The 21,805-nt window shown below is 37.1% G+C and overlaps 1 pseudogene; it reads left to right on the top strand.

Annotated features, from left to right (window-relative positions):
* The window catches only part of LOC110586412, a 51,736-nt pseudogene extending 41,613 nt beyond the window's left edge, over nucleotides 1-10,123 (top strand).
* The last annotated feature ends 11,682 nt before the right edge of the window (nucleotides 10,124-21,805 follow it).

Consider the following 21,805-nt stretch of genomic DNA (forward strand, 5'->3'; position numbering starts at 1 on the left):
GCTAGAGGTACCAGAATTCCAGATTTCAAGATATACTACAAAGCTACAGTAGTCAAAACAGTACAGTACTGACACAAATATAAATACATATATCAAAGGAAGAGGATCTAGACCCCAGAAATAAATCTACACTTTTATGGTAAATTAATCTATGAGAAAAGAGGCAAGAGTATACAATGGGGAAAACATAGTCTCTTCAATAAATGGTATTGGGAGAACTGGACCACTTTCTTACACCATACACAAAAATAAACTCAAAATGGATTAAAGACCTAACTGTAAGATCTGAAACCATAAAACATCTAAAACAAAACAAGCAGCATTTTATGGATATGTCTCCTCAGGTAAGGGAAACAGCAAAAATAAACCACTGAGACTATGTCAAGCCAGAAAGATTTTGCCCAGTGATGGAAACTATCAACAAAATGAAAAGCAACCAGTTTAATGGGAGAAGATATTAGCAAATGATATATCCTACAAAGTGTTAATATTCAAAATATATAAAGAACTCACACAATACCAAATATGATAATCTAATTAAAAATGGGCAGAGAGGGGTGCTCACATGGCTCAGTCCATTAAGTGTCTGCCTTCAGCTCAGGTCATGACCCCAGGGTCCTGGGCATAGGGTTCCCTGCTCGTGCACATGCACACACACATGTTCTAATAAAAAAAAATCTTTTAAAAAATTTTAAATTTAAATTTAAAAAAAATGGCCAAAGAACCTGAATAGACATTTTTCAAAGAAGACATATGGATGGCCAATGGACACAGGAAAAGACGCTCAACATCACTAATTATCAGGGAAATGCAAACCAAAACCACAATAAGATATCACCTCACACCTATCAGAATAGCTAGTATCAAAAAGACAAGAAATAACAGCGTTGGCAGAGATGTGGAGAAAAAGTACTTTAGTGCACTGTTGGTGAGAATGTAAATTGGGTCCATCCACTATGCAAAACAGTAGGGAGATTCCTTGAAAGTTAAAAATAGAAATACTATTCGTAATTCCACTTCCGGGTATTTACCTGTAGAAAATGAAAACCTTAATTCAAAAAGATATATGGACCCCTATGTTTATTAAAGCATTATTTACATGACCCAAGATATGGGAGCAACCTAAGTGTCCACTGATTGATGAATGGATAAAGGACATATGATGTACATACAAAAGAGAGTATTACTCAGTCATGAAAAAGAATGAAATCTTGCCATTTGCATCAACATGGATGGAACTAGAGGGTATTACACTAAATGAATTAAGCCAAACAGAGAAAGACAAATATCATATAATTTCGTAAACAAATGAGCAAACTATTGCCTTGAGGAGAGGGCAGAGTAGGGATAAGGGAAACAGATAAAGGGGATTAAGAAGTACAATCTTCCAGTTATAAATAAGTCATGGGGATGAAAACTACGGCTTAGGGAAGATGGTCGATAACACTGTAATAACTTCATACGTTGACACATGATTATACTGATTTTGGTGAACATTTTGTAATGTAAAGAATGGGTAAATCACTATGTTATATACCTGACAGTAATATAATATTGTATATCAACAATTTAAAAAATAATTTTTAATTTACAAAATGTTTACATGTCATTCAACATTATCAGAGTTTAAATAATATGATGATAGGTAAATAAACATTCAAATTCATAAGTAAAATGACTTGGTTCATTTCATTATGTCACATACCTTGTAATTTCAGTTTTGGTCTGGTATAAACTTACCTATCTCCTTCCATCACTGGAATACCTCCATGAAGTCCTCATACCCTAAAATATCACTGAGCCCATTAAAGCCACCAATAGAGACTGAGCAAAGAATAAAGGGAATCGTGGGGAAACTAAACCAGCTGATCCCACCCAGACCTTTCACCCACATGAACACCACTACCAGTGCCGCACCCAGCACAGCCAACATCCTCCAGCCTTGAGACACCTACTGCAGGGGGAGATCAGCTAGACATCCGACTAGAGGGGAGGGACCACTTGGGATGCAGGAAGGAAAGTAGGTGGTATTTCCTGAGGGCCAGGATGTCATCCCCATCTCTAAAAGCAGGCACTGCAGGAAAGGTGACAGACTTCCACAATGGCACCTACCTTGTCAGTGTCACTCTGTTCTGGGAAGGCCAAGTCTCTGTCCTCCTGATCATCCACCCCAGTGAAGGAGTATCTGCTCTCTTGAGGGCAAAGAACCAAGGCCATGACAGGGTTATTTTCAGAGGTAAATTTGTTAATGGCACCATTCATGTCTTCGCTGAATATGGCCTGACCCTAAACTCAAGTGCTGAGCTGCGTGAGACCTCAGCACACACCCTGTGAGGCCCTGATTCACATGACCACTCAGAATGGAGAGATTCTTATCTTACTGTCAAGGAATAAAGCCTTTTTCACACATAAATATACTTTTAAACACTCTGAGAAGTTCCCATGGGCAGAGCTATATTGCCCATCTCAATTAATATTGAACATGACATTTTCAGATGCCTCTTCGACTCAAGGTCTGGTGAGACATGTGGTGTGTTTGTGAGATCCCTTTTTATGACTCCCACTGCCAAGATCGGCATTCTCACCAAAATGTTCACTAACAGAGGGCTGTCCAAAGTAGAACTCTGTGTTATATGTACTTTTACTTTCCCATGATGATCAGTATTCTCAGATTCAATCATGTCTTTTACTGTAGACCTAGGTTTACAAAATATGTTCAGTGTAAAAGTATTCTGTGTTTAAAATGTTACACCAAAAAAGGATTCTTTGATAAAATGAACATCCATGTGCCTTCATCCCCCATATCCTATTATGTAGATTCCACCTCTTAAATATCTTTTGCATTCATCCATTTCTCTCCATGCCTAGTGCTGCTGAGTTCAGATCATTATCACCTCATTTAGACTACTTGTCATAGCTTCCCTCCCAACAATCCTACCATCTCTAATCCACTGTCCACACTGCATCCTGAGTAATCTTTCCCCAGAGCCAACTCCTACTGGTCATCTCCAGTTGATCTCAAGATCAGACTCTCCTCAGCATGTGCTGCTCAGGTTGAAGGAGTCCATATTCACCAAATTGTGATGTAGTGATTCTTAAAAGCCACCAGTTAACAGGCCTCCACAAAATGGGATATAAGCATATTTCTCTCATCAATCATGGCTGCATCAATTCTATATCTTTCTTCCCTTGCTCACAATAGATGCTCACTCCTTGGTCTACCAGTTCTCCATTAAGCTGGAAAACTTCATTGCTTAGAATGAACTATCATGATCTCTTCATGAGCCATTCTGCAAAGGGTAACTCTGTACCACCACAAATACAGAACCTGTGGGCCAAGCCCTGAGACAACTTATCAGTTCCAGATTCTTTTGCTCCTTTGCTAACTTTAAGTTTCAGAAGCTCAGTCCGATTCCTCTTCCTTTCCATTCTGCTACTATCCATTTTGATACTGAGGAATAATTTTCCCTAAGCCTAACGACAGAGTGGAATGCTACCTTCTTCCCTCAAGCTTTCAAAAAATATGCTAAGAGGAAGTAAAATATGGATAGCAAATACGGAAAAAATAACATGCATTCCAGATTTCGTGTAGCTATCCAAGTGTTGATCTGTAGTCCCTGACTCCCTTCTGAAATAAGTAAAAGCTCAGTTGGGTTTCTGTTCTTTCTCTTTGATCTCTGATGGTGCATCACACCAAATCTTTTCCTACCCACTAACCATTCTTATGCCTAAAGTCACAGTAAGGATGAAAATGTGATCTCTTCCCTTTTTTCTGAATTGAACCTGAGAGTCATGTACAGCAGAGAATTAAGTACCACTTATATTTGTTATACCTGGCACCTGGATCCCCATTCCTCCTGTATTCCCTTTTACATATACACATACACAGGTTTGAAACAAAGAGTGAGTGAAAAGGAGGATAAGAGCTTTGAAGCAGGAAGAGTCATCAGCTGGAGGAAAAGAAATGCAATGTATATTTATTCATGCATCAGACTAAACATGACTTTCTGCCAGCCTCTTTGAAGATACTAGGGAGATAGCCGTGAATCAGGCAAATGCACTACCTTCCTTGATATAGTTCACAATCATCAGAAGGTGAGTTTCTAGGAAAAATGGAAGGTAAGCATAGCAAGAAATGTAGATAAAGAAGCAGGAACCCTGTGAAAAAATGTCTGCATACCATGCTAAGGAGCCTGAAGTCCTTAAGTAAGTCATTGGGATTTTAAATAGTAATGAATGCAGTTGCATTTGCAACTAGAAAGGGTGTTCTGGCAGTTGTATTGAAGAATATAGGTGGGATAAAACTGAGGCAGCTTGGTTAATTAGAAGCTCACAGTAATCCAAGAAAACTATTACATGAACTTTAATAAGTGATGCAGAAACAATGAAAGAAGAGAACTTGCTTATTAGATAAATATTTTGAATTGAAAATCCCAGGACACACTGATTGCATGGGGCAGATAAGCAGAGTGGCCCTGGACTTCAGGTGCTCTCAGAAAGGTAGACAGTTTTCCAAAATGCTAATCCATATACAATGCCCAATACACACAAAATTCACAACAATAATTTTCAGTTGTAGAAAATTTTAAATTATTTTTTACTCACAAACAAAAGACTTCTATTACCTGTATTGTATGGACAGACAGCAGGCTAATTTGTTATCTTATTTTCTGAAGGTTCAATGCGGGAGTTGAAATGGTGAAACCTCTTAAACTCATGGACATCTCCAATGTAATAGTAAGTTTGTTCTGTCCTGTGGTGGGTGGTGCTTGGCGTGGGTCTTCCAAGAGACATTCTTATGCAGGGGTAAGTTTATCAATATGAATCCTAGTAATCATGGATTTCCTGGAGCACAATTCCTAGCCGGTGTTTGTGATGTCAGTCACCTTGGATTTTAAAGAGAGAAATCAGATCAAGGAAATTATTTCAAATTTTTTTTATAACAGATTTTTATAGTTGTTTATCCAAAAGGGGAAAGTGTTAGTATTCTACATTCATATTTAAACATGGTAGTGCATCTCCTAGAGTCAGTGATCTGTCTGGGGCACTGTGCAAATGTCTTTGATGGTTACCCACAGCTTCAGAATAGGAACATTTTGGTTTGGTTATCCTAATTCTCTGTTGGCATAACTTCCTAACCTTTAGTTTATGCACTTAGCAATTTTATATGGAGTGTCCTTTTTATTAAATGTGTTTTAGTGGCAAATGCAAAGCCATGTTACTTATAAAAGAATAATGTTTATACTTGGCTTTAAAATAACTTTCTATAAAGCCTATCTGAGTTTACCAATAACATTCATTTTGAGATTTATTTCAACTAATGATTTATTGCCTAATATTTATTCATGTATTCTGCAAATGTTTATTAAGGTTCTAATAGATATGAGGAATTATGGGCAAATGGAGAAAAATAAATGTTCAGCAAGGTTGCAATCCAAAAGACATTCAACCTACCAATTCTATGAAGAAAGTAAAAAGGCAAGGGCTTATGTTAAAGTTGATATTTGACTTAGCCCTGAAGGATATCTGTAGACAGAGAATGAGGTGAAAGAGAAAACTCATAAAGATCATGAGTAGGGTTGCCAGGTTTAGCAAATAATCATCTAGGGTATAAGTTAAATTTGAGTAATTTCTAAGTGTTTATGCATATTACATAAGATAAAGAGTAAATACGGCACAGAAAATACACTAAGTTATTCCTTATTAGAAATAATTCAAATTTAATTTGGCATCCTGTATTTTTTTTTATCTGATAACTCTACTTGTAAGCAAAATCACCATGAACTTTGTTCAATAGGCCAATGGAGTGAGAGTATTTAGTGGACCATAGCAAAGGAAGAGGCTAGAAAGAAAGGAAGAAACCAAATGACCATGCTGAGAATTTTAGGGTTCATTCAGTAAGATTTTGAAAGCTACAAAAATCAACTAAGGAAGAGAGTGATATGATCCACTTTGTGCTCTGAAAAGCTATTTCACAAATTTAACAAAATGTGCATGATCTAGGGGCGCCCGGGTGGCTCAGTCCATTAAGTGTCTACCTTCGGCTCAGGTCATGATCTTGAGGTCCTGGGATCAAGCCCTGCACTGGGCTCCCTGCTCAGCCAGGAGCCTGCTTCTCCCTCTGCCCCTCCGCCCTGCCTGTGCTCTCTCTCACTCTATCTCAAATAAATAAATAAAATCTTTTTTTAAAAATTTTAAAATGTGCATGATCTACAGAAAGAGACGTTTCATGTTACTAAGTGATAAACTAAGGGGCTTTTTTTCTTCTATTTCTATAAATGTTGTTGGATGGGATGACTTGATGTTGAAAGGTGTCAAAGTGGCTTAAAACAATAAAAATATATCATCTTGCAGTTCCGTGGTTTAGTAGTCAAACATCTGTCTCACTGAGCTAAAATAAAGGTATTGGCAGCATTCTTTTCTGGAGGCTCTAGGGCAGAATCTGCTTCCTTGCCTTTTCCAGCTTCTAGAGGTGCCCTTGTTCCTCCTCACAGCCCCCTCCACCATTTCACAAAGCTACAACAATAGGTCAAGTCCCCACATCACATCCTTCTGACCCACTCTTCTGCCTCCCTCTCCCCCTTTTGAGGACACATGAGATCTAGATTGGCCCCACCTGGATCATCCAGGAAAATCTCCCATCTCAAAATCCATACCTATAATCATATCTGGAAAGTCCCTTTTGCCAGGGAAGGTAACATATTCACAGGTCCCAGGGATTAGAATGCAGGTATCTTTGGGGAGACATTAGTCTCTCTACCGTAATCTTTAAACTAATCAATAAATATAATGGAATCTTATTATTAACATACTGTTAAGTAAATGTTAATACTAATCATAAGGAAATTTGTTATATATCTGATATATATATATTAGCTTGACACTTAGCAAAATGAATACCTTGACACATAAATATTGTACAAGATATGGTTTACAATAATAAGCTTAAAGGCTCTCTTCTCACCAAAGCATGCCACTACATTATTAGGATGGGTGTATGGATCTTAAGATTCCAGGGTAACGATATTCAGTCATCCAGGGTGCAATGCTATCAAACCTCACAGAAACCCAACCATGTCACACTAAAATTTTAATATAATTATAGGATTATGGAAACTCTCTTTAGCAAACCAAATCACCAGGACTTAGCTATTCCAGGATTACCTGAAAAATTCTTATTTCAGAATTTTCCAATTCTTCCACCATCACTATTTTTCCACTTTGTCCACAGGTTACAAACACAGTACAACCATGCTTATGACTATTCTGTGGATCTAGACAACCAGGGAATGCAAGGTCTATGGGGGACTAAGCATGGGGAGTAAAGCAAAGACTGGGCGTGGTCTCCCAGTATCCCTTCTCCCTTCCCTCTTTGGTAACAAAACACCATTATTTATCTGGGCCCATGGTCACCCACCTAAAGGCTATAGTCTTCCTTGCAGCTAGTGGTGACCATAACTATATTTTGGCCAGGATTTTGAGTGGAAGTGCTATGGGAAACATCTAGGTCATGCCTTAAGAGTAAAACAACTTGCCCTCCCCTTCCTATTGATTAAACTCTAGATATAATGCTGAGAGATCAAAGAGCCATGTTAGACCATGAGATTGCTGTCATATGTTAAAAATAGCACCATGGGGTGCCTGGGTGGCTCAGTCGATTGGGCGTCTGCCTTCGGCTCAGGTCATGGTCCTGGGATTGAGCCCCACGTCAGGCTCCCTGCTCAGCGGGGAGCCTGCTTCTCTCTATCCCTCCACCTCTCCTACCCACCCTCCCACTCGTGCACACTCTCTATCTCAAATAAATAAATAAAATCTTAAAAAAAAAAAAAGAATAGCACCTTGATTGTGATGATGGTATCATGGGTATAAGCATATGTTCAAATTCACCCAACTGCATACATTAAATACATGTAGTTATTTGTTGTCAGTTATACCTCAGTAAAGCTATAAGAAACTAATAAAGTTAAGATTATCATACCTTCTCCAAAAAAAGAGTGGCAGAATAAGGCAGAAGGAACTGGAGCCCTTGAAACCATGGAACATCATATTGGCCTTGGCCTGCTTACTTTAGGACTGTTATGTGAGGGATAAATAAATTTATATTTTTAAGTCATTATTATTTGCTTCCTGTCTAATACAGAATATGGTATCAGTACAGAAATGCTATGTAACAAATCTAAAATAGAAGGCATTCACTCAGTGGGGATGGGGAGGGGCATAGTGAGTTAAAAGGAAACTTGACAGGTGAGAAATCTGATGATTTTCATTATGCCATAGCAAAACTTTTGGTGCATTGCTACATACAATGCCTTGGAAGGCAGACATGTGCTAACAGAGCCTGTAATTCTAATGGAACTTGCTGGAAAATCTCAGAATATTAGTTTGTGTTGTCTGCTGTATGTTACTTTTTATGAAATCCTATTTTTAAAATATCAATTCAAACTAGGTATTTTACTATTTGGATTTTTTTAAATGTGGGTGTATTATATTTTTAAGCTAGTTTTTAACAAAAATATTCCTATGGAAAAAAAATTTCATAGAGAAAATAAAACTACTGCTTCATTAATGGAACAAAGGTAAGTAGTTTGGTGCAAGGACACCAATTTTTAGACCACTAATATTCAAGTTAGAGACAAAGAGCTAACTATGGGAGAAAATGAACAAGAAGGAGTCGAGATGACTCAAATGAATGAGTAGAAGTGGCTAAAACAAAGCTGGTGATCAAAAAATAGTAAGAGGAAGGGAAGGGATTAGGAAATAGGAGTGTGAGGAAGAGAGAAAGAAATCAACAAAGGGAAGGACAAAGAAAGAAGGTTAGATATTTAATTTATGCCAATAAAATCACTTACCACAAGTGTTTCTGTTACTAGAGAGTGAAAAAATAAAAGACAAATACCAAGTCAGAATGAAGATTCCTGTCCCTGGTAGTTATACTTCAGAAGGAAGGTAGATTACAATATTTTATAACCAGATTCAGATAAATACAATTGAAATAAATGACTGTTTGAAAGGAAAATTCTTTTATCTCCTGGGAGACTCTACACTGCACCAGTGGATCGAACACTTACCCAAACTTGCAAAAAGTATGTAATTATTTTACATTCTTCAGAAATTCAGGCTGATATTAAAGGACTTTTAATGAGATCTCTATTCTCTCATTTCGGTTATTTTATTTTCAACTTCATTTAGATTTCTAGATTTGAGCCTTTTAATTTAAAATATGTTTTATTCCCTTTTTCACAAGAAATGTTGTTCCTTTTTATAAATTCCAATGAAAACTTTACATTTTGATTGATATTTCATACATATGAACAGATAACCTACCCTAAAGTGTAGGATGTTCCAATCAAAAATAATCTAGATAGATGAGTATTTTAAATGATAGAATATTCTTTTTAAAAATATTAATCATTGTCTTTGAGTTAAAAAAATTTTTTATTAGCACTAAACTTTTTTGATCTTCATGGAACTGGAATTTTTTTGAGTATTTATTTATTTGAGAGACAGAGAGCATGAGTGAGGGGGGAAAGGGAGAAGCAGACTCCCCGCTGAGCACAGACCCTGATCCCAGGACCTTGAGATCATGACCTGGGCCAAAGGTGGACCCTTAACTGACTGAGCCACCCAGGCACCCCATGCAACTGAAATTTTTAAGAAACATTTGCTTTTGGATGCAGACAGACACATTTAGATTGGGTGGAAAAAACATAGCTACTCTTTTGTCACTCTTTCAGCTCTAATCTGTGATAGATGAGGGTTATATCCCTCAGGAAATTGACTGGATATCAGGTGACAAAAATGAAAAGATTATCACACTTGGCCAGCACTTCAGGTCCTTCCTCACTGACATTTTCATTCACAAGGCCATTGGTGCCTAAAAAGCTTCTCAAGTACTGTTCCTAAAAAGCCCAGCCACTAAAGTGATCTTTAAGACAGAAAACATCAGGGATACACAGAAATGTTTGGAAAGTTTCATGGTTATATTAAATATCTTGCCATAAGGACATTTTCAAAGATCTCAGTGTGTGTGTCATTGCATATGTGACATGATCATTTGCATATGGCATGAAGTGTCCACCCACATGATCATGTAATTGGAAATCAGATTAACGTGTTCTTTTAAAAAAAAAAAGAATTTATTTATTTGAGAGAGAGAGAGAGCAAGAGCATGAGTGGGAGAGGGGCAGAGGGAGAAGCAGACCCCCCACAGAGCTGGGAGCCTGATGTGGGACTTGATCCCAGGACCCTGGGATCATGACCTGAGCCAAAGGCAGATGCTTAACCGACTAAGCCACCCAGGCGCCCAGATTAACATGTTCTTAAACTAAATTTGCTGAAGCATAAATATACAAAATCCCTAGAAACCAATCTCTACAAATAATTCTACTTGTATTGTCAGAGAAATTTTATTTTAGAGACAAAGAAAATCAAAATCAAAAGAATCTGTCTGGGCAGGGAGGACATTTAAGAACAAAGACAAACAACACTGGATGCAAAGCCAGGAGAATAAGACATGAAGAATGACTATACCATCCCTGGAGACTGTCTACATGTGATAATAAATGTTCACATTCCTTAAACAAGTTTGGGTCATAATTTCTGTTACTTGCGGCTGAAAGCATCCTACCTGATACTTTAGTAGGGTAAAAGAGAATAAACATGTGATCATCATGATGTGTCATCCAGCATTTTCTGTAAAGGGCTAGATAGTAAATGTTTTACACTTTGCAGATCATTCAACTCTGTTACAACTGCTCTGCCATTGTAGGGTGAAAGCAGCCATAGACAACATGTAAATGAATTCGTATGGCTATGTTCCAATAAAACTTTATGACACTGAAATTCCAATTTCATATAATTTATTCTTTTGATTTCCTCCCAGATTTTTAAAAATACAAAAACTAATCTTAAACTTCCAGGGAATATGGCAGAGGAGGAAGGTCCTAGGCTCACCTTGTCCTATGGATACACCCAGATAACACCCACATCAATATAAATATAAACTCAGAAAATGACCCAAAGCCTGGCAGAACAGACTCTCCACAGCTAACTGTAGAGAAGAGGGTAGGAAGGGTGGAAACAGAGTCAGGAGCCAAACTGACCCATGGGAGAATAGGACACCATGGGCATGGAGAGGGGAGAGGAACAGAGCACATACCGGTACCTCAGACCCGGGGAACTACACTGGGAAGATGACTCTTCATAACATTTGGCTTTAAAAACCAGAAGGGCCTAACTTTGTGTGTTCTTACAATCAGCGGGGTTAACACCTGGAACTTTAAAAATCAGCAGACTCAGCTCTGGGAGAGTCAGAGGGTGATAGGAAACTGTATCCCTGCTCTTAAAGAGACAGCATAACAAACAGTCCTTTTTAGATACAGCAGAGAAGCAGCAGTTTGGAAAATGTCTGGGGTGTACAGGAGAGAGATTTATTTACTAATCTCAGAGTGTGTGCTGAAGGGACAGAGAAGTCTTTGGGAGACTTCTCCAAGAAAAAAAGAACTCACATGATGCTTCTCTCTCCCACTTTCAACCTAGATACAGAGACATCTGCCAGAACCAGCACAGTTCAAACAGTCTCCACCCAGCTTGCTACCAGTATGCCCTATCCTGCATGCTCTCCTGTAGATTCACCCCCTCCAACCCAGCATCAGTGGGATTTTTTCCCAGGCAGCTGCAGACCCCTCCTGCACCTTGTTGGTACCAGGCACCCTGCCCCTATGTTCTCCTGTGGACCCATCCCCCTCCAATGTGCCCTTCGCAGTCCATCCAAAGCAAAGCTACAAATAAGGCAGTGTGCAAGTAGCCCCAAAAGGAGCCAGGACCACACCAAAGTGACTCCTGCCCCAAGGAGAGGGGAAGAGAACCATACACACCTCTCCAACTATGGACCCAGCAGTGGGCTGGGGGCAGACATCTGGTCTGACAGCAGGCCCCACCCATCAAAAAAACCTTCTTAGGAGGATGACACGGGAACCTCACACTGCAGTTTGGTGCTACCGCAACTCTGGCAAATGCCTAGTTTGACTCAACTCAAGCCCAAGGCAGCCCCAGACTGGCCCATTAACAACACAGGGACCAAACCCTGCTCCAAACAAGCAAAGAGAGCCATTGCAGATAACTGAACTAAAGGCAAATGCAGCTCAGCCACAACTGTAAGGTGCACAAAACACACACAAGAGACACGACTGAAGTGCCAGGTTCTAGTGAACAGGGGTCGTTGCACTGAAGGGCACTACAGAACCTCTTCTTCATGAGGCTGCTACTTTCAAGAGGAGATGTAGCTGACTTTCCTAACACTTAGAAACAGTGAGTTAGAAAAAATGAGGAGATGGCAAATATGTCCCAAATGGAAGAACAGAACAAAATCACAGCAAGAAGCTAAATGAAACAGAGATAAGCAATATGCCTGATAGAGAATTTAAAGTCATGGTCATAAAGATACCCACTGGACTTGAGAAAAGTGAGAACTTCAACAGAGAGAAAAGAAATATAAAAAAGAACCAACCAGAGATGAAGAATTCGATAGCTGAAATTTAAAATACACTAGAGGTAATAAATAGTAGACTAGAGGAAACAGATCAGTTAGGTGGAAGACTGAGTAATGGAAAGTAACTAAGCTGAACAGGAAAAAGGAAAAAGAATAATAAAAAATGAGAATAAGTTAAGGAAACTCAGAAACACCATCAAGTGTAATAACATTTGCATTATAGGGATCCCAGAAGAAGGAGGAGAGAGAGAGAAGGGGGCAAAAATTTATTTAAAGTAATAATAGCTCAACACTTCCCTAAACTGGAAAAAGAAACAGACATCCAGATCCAGGAAGCACAGAGAGACCCTAACAAAATCAACCCAAGGAGGTCCACACCAAAACATATAGTAATTAAAATGGGAAAAAGTAGTGAAAAACAGAGAATTTTAAAAGCAGCAAGAGAGGGGTGCCTGGGTGGCTCAGTCAGTTAAGCATCTGCCTTCTGCTCAAGTCATGATCCCAGGGTCCTGGGATGGAGCCCAGCATCAGGCTCCCTGCCGAGCAGAGAGCCTGCTTCTCCCTCTCCTCCCCACTCATGCTCTCTGGCTATCTCTGTCTCTCTCTCTCTCAAATAAACAAAATCTTAAAAAAAAAAAAGCAGCAAGAGCAAAGAAAATAGTTACATACAAGGGAAAACCCATAAGGCCATCAGCTGATCTTTCAGCAGAACTTTGCAGGCCAAAAGGGAGTGGTGTGATACAAAGTGCTAAAAGGGAAAAACTTACAACCAAGAACACTCCATCCAATAAGGCTATCATTCAGAATAGAAGTAGAGATAAAAAGGTTCCCAGACAAACAAAGTTAAAGGAATTCATCACCACTAAACCAGCCTTATAAGAAATGTTAAAGGGGATTCTTTGAGTAGAAACAATTCCATAAGCAGGAGTAAGAAAAGTAGGAAAGGAAAAAAAAAATTCACAGGTATGCATAGCACAAAAGGTAGTAGATTAATCACTTATAAAACCAGTATGGAGGTTAAAGCACAAAGGCAGTACAATCAAGTATATCTATAAAAATCAGTCATTGGATTCACAAAATAAAAGGATGTAAGGTATGATACCATATACGTAAAACATGGTGGGGGGGAGAGTAAAAATTCAGTTCTTTTAGAATGGGTTCAAACATAAGTGACCATCATCCTAATATAGACTGCTATATGCACAAGATATCATCTATAAACCTATTGATAACCACAAATCAAAAACCTGTAACAGGCAAAAAATAAAAAGGAAACCAAGCATATTACTAAAGAAAGCCATCAAAACACAAGAGAAGAGATCAAGAGAAGAAAGGGGTAGAGAAAAAGAAAAAAAAGCCATAAAACAAGTAACAAAATGGCAATAAATATATAACTAACAACAATTATTTTGAATGTAAATGGATTGAATGCCTCAATCAAAAGACACAGGGTGACTTCATCAATAATAAAAAAAAAACTAGACCAATCTATATGCTGCCTACAAGGGCCTCATTTCAGACCTAAAGACACATGCAGATTGAAAGGGAAGGGATGAAAAAATATATATCATGCAAGTGGAACTGAAAAGAAAGCTGGGGTAGGAATACTTATATTGGACAAAATGGACTTTAAAATCAAAAACTAATGATGTATGGTGACTAACATAACATAATAAAATTAAATTAAAAAAATAAAAAGTAAATAAAAATAAATAAATAAAACAAAGACTGTACCAAGAGGCAAAGAAGGACACTACATAATCATAAGAGAACAAGCCAACAAGAAGATATAACAATTATAAATATTTATGCACTCAACATGGGAGCACCTAAATATATAAAGCAGCTGTTAACAAACATAAAGAAACTGGTAATAATACAATAATAGTAGGGGAATTTAACACCCCACCTATATCAGTGGATAGATCATCCAAACAGAAAATCAACAAGGAAACACTGACTTTGAATGACACATTGGACAGATGGATCTAATGAATATATTCAGAGCATTCCATCCAAAACAGAAGAATACACATTCTTTTCAAGTACACATGGAACATTCTCCAGAATACATCACATGCTGGCAACAAAACAAGTCTCAACAAATTTAAAAAGACTGAAATCTTATCATGCATATTTTCCGACTGCAATGGTATGAACCTAGAAATCAACTGCAAGGAAAAATCCAGAAATAACACATGGAGGAAATAATACATGGAGGTTAAATAACATGCTACTAAACAATCAATAGGTCAAAGATAAAAAAAAGATTAAAAATACTGTTTTCAAAGGAATACATGCACCCTGATGTTATAGCAGCATTATCAACAATAACCAAATTATGGAAAGAGCCCAGATGTGCATCAACTGATGAACAGATAAAGAACATGTGGGATGGATATATACATATACATATACATACATATACATATATATATATATATATATATATATATATATATATATCATTGGTTATTACTCAGCCATAAAAAAAGTATGAAATCTTGCCCTTTGCAACAACATGGACGGAGCTAGAGAGTATTACACTAAGTGAAATTAGTCAAAGAAAGATAAATGCCATATGATTTCACTCATATATGGAATTTAAGAAACAAAACAAATGAACATAGGAAGGAAAAAAGAGGAATACCAAGAAACAGACTCTTAACTATAGAGAACTGATGGTTACTAAAGGGGAGGTGGGTGGAGGGGTTGGGTTAAATAGGTGATGGGGATTAAGGAGGGTACTTGTTGTGATAAGCACCAAGTGTTGTATGTAGGTGTTGAATCACTAAATTCTACACCTAAAACTAATATTGCACTGTATGTTAACTAACTGGAATTTAAATAAAAGTGTGGAAGAAAAAACTAAAAAAAAAATTTTTAAATGGGTCAACCAAGAAATCAAAGAGGAAATTAGAAAATACATGGAGATAAATGAACATAAAAAGACAATGGTGCAACATCTTTGAGATGCAGCAAGTTGTTCTGAGTGAAGATTATAGCAATACAGGCCTACCTTCAGAAGAAAAATCTCAAATAAAGAACCTATTCTTATACCTAAAGAAGCTAGAAAGAGAAGAAGAAACAAAACCAGGAGAAAGAAGGAAATAATATTAGAGCAGAAATAAATGAAATAGAAACTTTTTTGAAAAGATAAAATGAATAAACCTTTAGTCAGACTTATCAAAAAGACAGAGAGAAAGGGAGAAAAGAGAAAGAGAGAAAGGGAGAGAGGACTCAAACAAAATCACAAATCAAAGAGTAATAACCAATACCACAGAAATACAAAGGATTATCAGAGATTATGAAAAATCATATGCCAACAAATTGGATGACCTAGAGGAAATGGAAAAATTCCTAGAAACATATAACCTCCCAAAACTGAATCACAAAGAAATAGAAAACTTGAACACACCAATTACTAGCAATGAAATTGAGTCACTAATCAAAAAACTCCCAACAGACAGAAGTCCAGGAACAGATACCTTCATAGGTGAATTCTACCAAACATGTAAAGAAGAGTTAACACCTATTCTTCTCAAACTATTCCAAAAAAGAGAAGAGGAAGGAAAGCTTCCAAATTCATTCCATGAGGCCAGCATTACCCCAATACTAAAACCAGATAAAGATACTACAAAAAAAAAAAAAAGAATTACAGGCCGATATCTCTGATGAACACTCATTTGGCACAATCAAGTAGGATTTATTGCTGGGTTGAAAGGGTGGTTCGATATGCACAAATCAAGGTGATAAATCACAAGAACAAAAAAATGATAAGGATCATATGAGCAATCATCTTAATAGATGCAGAAAAGATATCTGACAAAATTCAACATCCTTTCATGATAAAAACTCTCAACAAAGTAGATTGAGGGAATATATCTCAACATAACAAAAACCATATATGAAAAACATGCAGCTAACATCCTCTATAGTGAAAAACAGCTTTTTCTCTAAGGTCAGGAATAAGATAAAGATGTCTACTTGTACCACTTTTATTCAACATAGTACTGGACGTCCTAGACACAGCAATCAGACAAGAAAAGGAAATAAAAGCATCCAAATTGGTAAGGAAAAAGTAAAACTTTATCATGGCAAGATGCTATATATAGAAAACCCTAAAGACTCCATCAAAAAAGAAAAACCTAATAGAACTGATAAATGAACTCAGTAAAGTCACAGGACACAAAATCAATATACAGAAATATGTTGCATTTTTGTACACTAATAATTAAGTAGCAGAAAATTTATTTTTTTAAAGATTTTATTTATTTTTGCAAGTGGGGGAGAGAGAGTGAGCGTACGAATGAACAGGGGGTAGGGGCAGAGGAAGAAGCAGACTCTCGGGGCGCCTGGGTGGCTCAGTCGGTTAAGCAACTGCCTTCGGCTCAGGTCATGATCCTGGAGTCCTGGGATCAAGTCCCGCATCGGGCTCCCTGCTCAGCAGGGAGTCTGCTTCTCCCTCTGACCCTCCCCCTCTCGTGCTCTCTATCTCATTCTCTCAAATAAATAAATAAAATCTTAAAAAAAAAAAAAAGAAGCAGCAGCAGACTCTCAGCTGAGCAGGGAGCCCAATGTGGGACTCGGTCCCAGGACCTTGGGATCATGACCTGAGCCAAAGGCAGACGCTTACCCGACTGAACCACCCAGGTGCCCCAGAAAGAGAAATTAACAAAAACAATCCCATTTACAATTGTGCCAAAAAAAATAAAATATCTAGAAATAAACTTAACCAAGGAGGTGGAAGACCTATACTCTAAAAACTATAAAACAATGATGAAAGAAATTTAAGATGACACAACAAATGGAAAGACATACCATGCTCATGGATTGGGAGAATTTTGTTAAAACATCTCTACTACCCAAAGCACCTACAGATTTAATGCAATCCCTAAAAAATATCAATGGCGTTTTTCACAGAATTAGAACAAATAATCCTAAAATTTGTATTGGAACCAGAAAATACCCCAAAGAGCCAAAGCAATCTTGAAAAATAAGAACAAAACTGGAGGTATCACAATTCCAGGCTTCATAGCCATATTACAAAGCTGTAGTAATCAAAACAGTATGGTACTGGCACAAAAACAGACACATGTATCAATGGAACAAAATAGAGAGCCCAGAAATAAACCTGTGATTATATGGTCAATTAATCTATGACAAAGGAGGTAAGAATGTGCAATGGGAAAAAGACAACCTCTTCAATAAATGGTGCTGGGAAAATCAGACAGCTACATGGAAATAAATAAAACTGGACCACTTTCTTACACTATACAGAAAAATAAACTGAAAATTGATTAAAGACTTAAATGTGAGACTTGAAACCATAAAAATCCTAGAAGATAGCACAGGCAAGTAATTTCTCTGACATTGGCCATAGCAACGTTTTTCTAGATACGTCTTCTGAGGCAAGGGAAACAAAAGTAAAAATTAGCTATTGGGATTATATCAAAATGAAAAGTTTTTGCGCAGCAAAGGAAACCATCAACAAAATGAAAAGGTAGCCTATTGTATGGGAGAAGTTATTTGCAAATGATATATCCAATACAGGGTTAATATCCAAAATGTATTAAGAACTTACACAACTCAACACCAAAAATTAAAAAAATAAAAGATTTCAACAGATTTTTCTTTGAAGAAGACACACAAATGGCCAAAAGATATGTGAAAAGATGTTTAATTAACATCATTAATCATCAGGGAAATGAAAGTCAAAATCAAAATGAGATACTACCTCACACCAGTCAGAACTGGCTAAAATCAAAACCACAAGAAACAATAGGTGTTGACAAGGATGTGGAGAAAAAGGAACCCTCATGCACTCTTGGTGGGAATGCAAACTGGTACAGCCAATATGGAAGTTCCTTAAAAAATTAAAAATAGAATTATCTTATGATCCAGTAATTCCACTACTGGGTCTTTACCCAAAGAAAATAAAAACACTAATCCAAAAAGATATATGTACCCCGATATTTATTGTAGCATTATTTACAATAGCCAACATATGGAAGCAGCCCAGGTGTCCATCCATGGATGAATGGATAGAAAAGATATATAGATATATAGATATAGATATAGATATAGATATAGATATAGATATAGAGATATATATCTATATAAAGATATATATATATCTATATATATGTATATGTATATATATATGTATGTATATATATGTATATATATATATGTATATATGTGTATATATATATACATACACACAATAGAATGTCACTCAGCCATAAAGAATGAGATTATGCCATTTGCAACAAAATAGATGGACCTAGGGGCGCCTGGGTGGCTCAGTCATTAAGCGTCTGTCTTCGGCTCAGGTCATGATCCCAGGGTCCTGGGATGGAGCCCCGCATCGGGCTCACTGCTCAGCAGGAAGCCTGCTTCTCCCTCTCGCACTCCCCCTGCTTGTGTTCCCTCTCTCGCTGTGTCTCTCTCTGTCAAATAAATAAATAAAATCTTTAAAAAAAAAAAATAGATGGACCTAGAGAGTATAATGCTAAGTGAAATAAGTCAGGGAAAGACAAATACCATATGATTTCACTCATATGTGGAATTTAAGAAACAAAACAAATGAACAAAGAAAAAAGAGACAAATGAAAGGAATAGATTCTTCAATACAAAGAACAAACTGGTGGTCATCAGAGGGGAGGTGGGTTGGCGGGATGCATGAAAGAGGTGAAGGGGATTAAGCGCACACTTATTTTGATGAGCACCGAGTCATGTATAGAATTGCTGAATCATTATATTGTATACCTGAAACTAATAGAACACTGTATGTTAATTATATTTCAATTAAAAAAAGAAAGAAAAAGTTTGGTAAAAATAAACACAAATTCCTTAGAGGTTGAGGGGAAAACTAGGGAAATAGAAGAAAACTCGCATAACTTGAGAAAGTTTATCTGCTAGAAAACTGCAATAAATATCACTTAATGAATGAAATATAACAATATTTCTTATTAATGTCAGGAAGAAAACATGAATGACTTCTACTCAACAATGCATAGGTGGTACTTGTCAGAAAGGAACAGAAGTAAAAAAATAATAATAAATAAAAATAATAAAAATTTTAAAAAAGAAAGGAAAAAAGTAACTATTTCTGGTTATTTGCTCACTCACCAAAAAAAAAAGAACAAAAAACAAAAAACAAAAAAAACCCCCAAGAGGCTAAATCTAAAAATTTAGAAGGTAACATGACAACTAGCTCAACATACGAAAATTCATAGTTTTTATCAGAGCAGCAATAGATAATTAGACAATATAATCAAAATTGCATGGTATCTCTGCATAGAGAATGTGAACATGTTTTATTATATTTAATCCCAGGAACTTGGTAGTTTTTGACCTATTATAAATGTATCTTTAAAAATCTTTCGTATTACAAAACATACAATATATTTAGAAACGTGCACTCAGTGAACCATCAAAAACATTGGGTAACCCAGTGGTCAGGAATAAATACAGCAATGGGCAAAAACACACATGCACACAATCTAACCACATATTGAAAGGCTAAACAGACCTATAGATTCAACACAATTCCAAACAAAATTCGAGCAGGTTGTGTATGTGGCAGGGGGCAGGGTGTAATTTCATAATATAATTCTAAAATTTCTAAGGAAATTAAAAAGGCCAAAAATAAAACACTTCTAAAATAGAAGGCTGCAGAACTTACTTTTCCAGATATCAAGACTTATTTTAAAGTTATATATAGAATTTATGATAGTGTGGTACTGACGCAGAGAGAAACAAAAGACCAATGAAATGGAATATAGAGAACAAAACTCTTGGTTCATGACAAATAAATCACTGCAGAGCAGTGAGAGAAGCACAGCCCATTCAATAAATAATTCTGGGAAAACAGGATATCCATAGGGAGAAAAATGAAATTGGAACCCTGTATTACACCACACACAGGCGCACACACACGTGCACACACACACACACACACCAGTCCTGGGAAATCATAGACTTAAATATGAAAAGCAAAGCAATAAAGCTTCTCAAAGCATACATCTCACACCATCTACATTGAAAAGCCACTTTTTAAAAAAAACATCTAAACTTTCAAAGATCCACGCTTGGTCCTACTGCGCATGACTAGAACACAGCTTATGAAACCTTACTCATCACATGGGTTTGAAAACGCTAGAACCCTCAAAAGATGAATCTGCTAGTCAGTCACACCCTTGCATGCCATGATAACATCACATTCCCACAAAAGTTTCTGAATGCTTACTCTCGATTTCTACACTTACCGTGAGTCACTAAAAACAGTTTAGAGCTAGCACAGGTTCTCAGACTAAAGTTTGATTGGCACAATAATAAGTAGCTCTTGAACTGTTGGAGATAATATAAGAAAGTATCTTAGTGACTTCAGGGTCGAATATGTTTTCTTTTTTTTTAAAGATTTTATTTTTATTTATTTGACAGAGAGAGACACAGCGAGAGAGGGAACACAAGCAGGGGGAGTGGGAGAGGGAGAAGCAGGCTTCCCACGGAGCAGGGAGCCGGATGCCGGGCTCGATCCCAGGACCCTGGGAGCGTGACCTGAGCCGAAGGCAGACGCTTAACGACTGAGCCACCCAGGTGCCCCTAGAATATGTTTTCTTAGACTGAATTCTAAAGGCACTAATTGTAAGGAAAAATACTGGTAAATTTTAGCACATTAAAATCAGGAACTGCTTATCAAAAGCTACCATTAAGAGAGTGAAAAAATAGGGCGCCTGGGTGGCTCAGTACGTTAAGCGTGTGCCTTCGGCTCAGGTCATGATCCCGGGGTCGTGGGATTGAGCCCCGCATTGGGCTCCCTGCTCAGCGGGAAGCCTGCTTCTCCCTCTCCCAGTCCCCCTGCTGTATTCCCTCTCTCGCTGTCTCTCTATCAAAACAAATAAATAAAATCTTTAAAAAAAAAAAACTGAAAAAATAAACTAAAAACTGTGAAAAAGACATTTGTAACACACTGAATATAGGATTAGGATTCTCTTTTCTCTCTGTCCAGACTGATAACTTAAAATCCAGATTTATAAGACAGACAATGTGAAAAATAAAACATGTCCCCTCAAAAACCATAAGGCAAAAAGATAAATTACAGAGAAAAAACACTTGCAATTTTCACCCTAAACAATAAATTAATATGCCTATTATATAGAGAGCTCTTAAAAATTGAAAAGAAAAAGGCCCAGAAAGAAAAATTAGCCAAAGTTGTGAGTAGGCAATTTAGTAGAAAAAACAAAAATGGGCCTTAAATACAGAAAAAGAAATACATATTTGAATACTGAGAGACCATTTCTTGTGTAT

This window comes from Neomonachus schauinslandi, chromosome 11 (assembly GCF_002201575.2).
Source record: "Neomonachus schauinslandi chromosome 11, ASM220157v2, whole genome shotgun sequence".
NCBI classification, from domain to species: domain Eukaryota; kingdom Metazoa; phylum Chordata; class Mammalia; order Carnivora; family Phocidae; genus Neomonachus; species Neomonachus schauinslandi.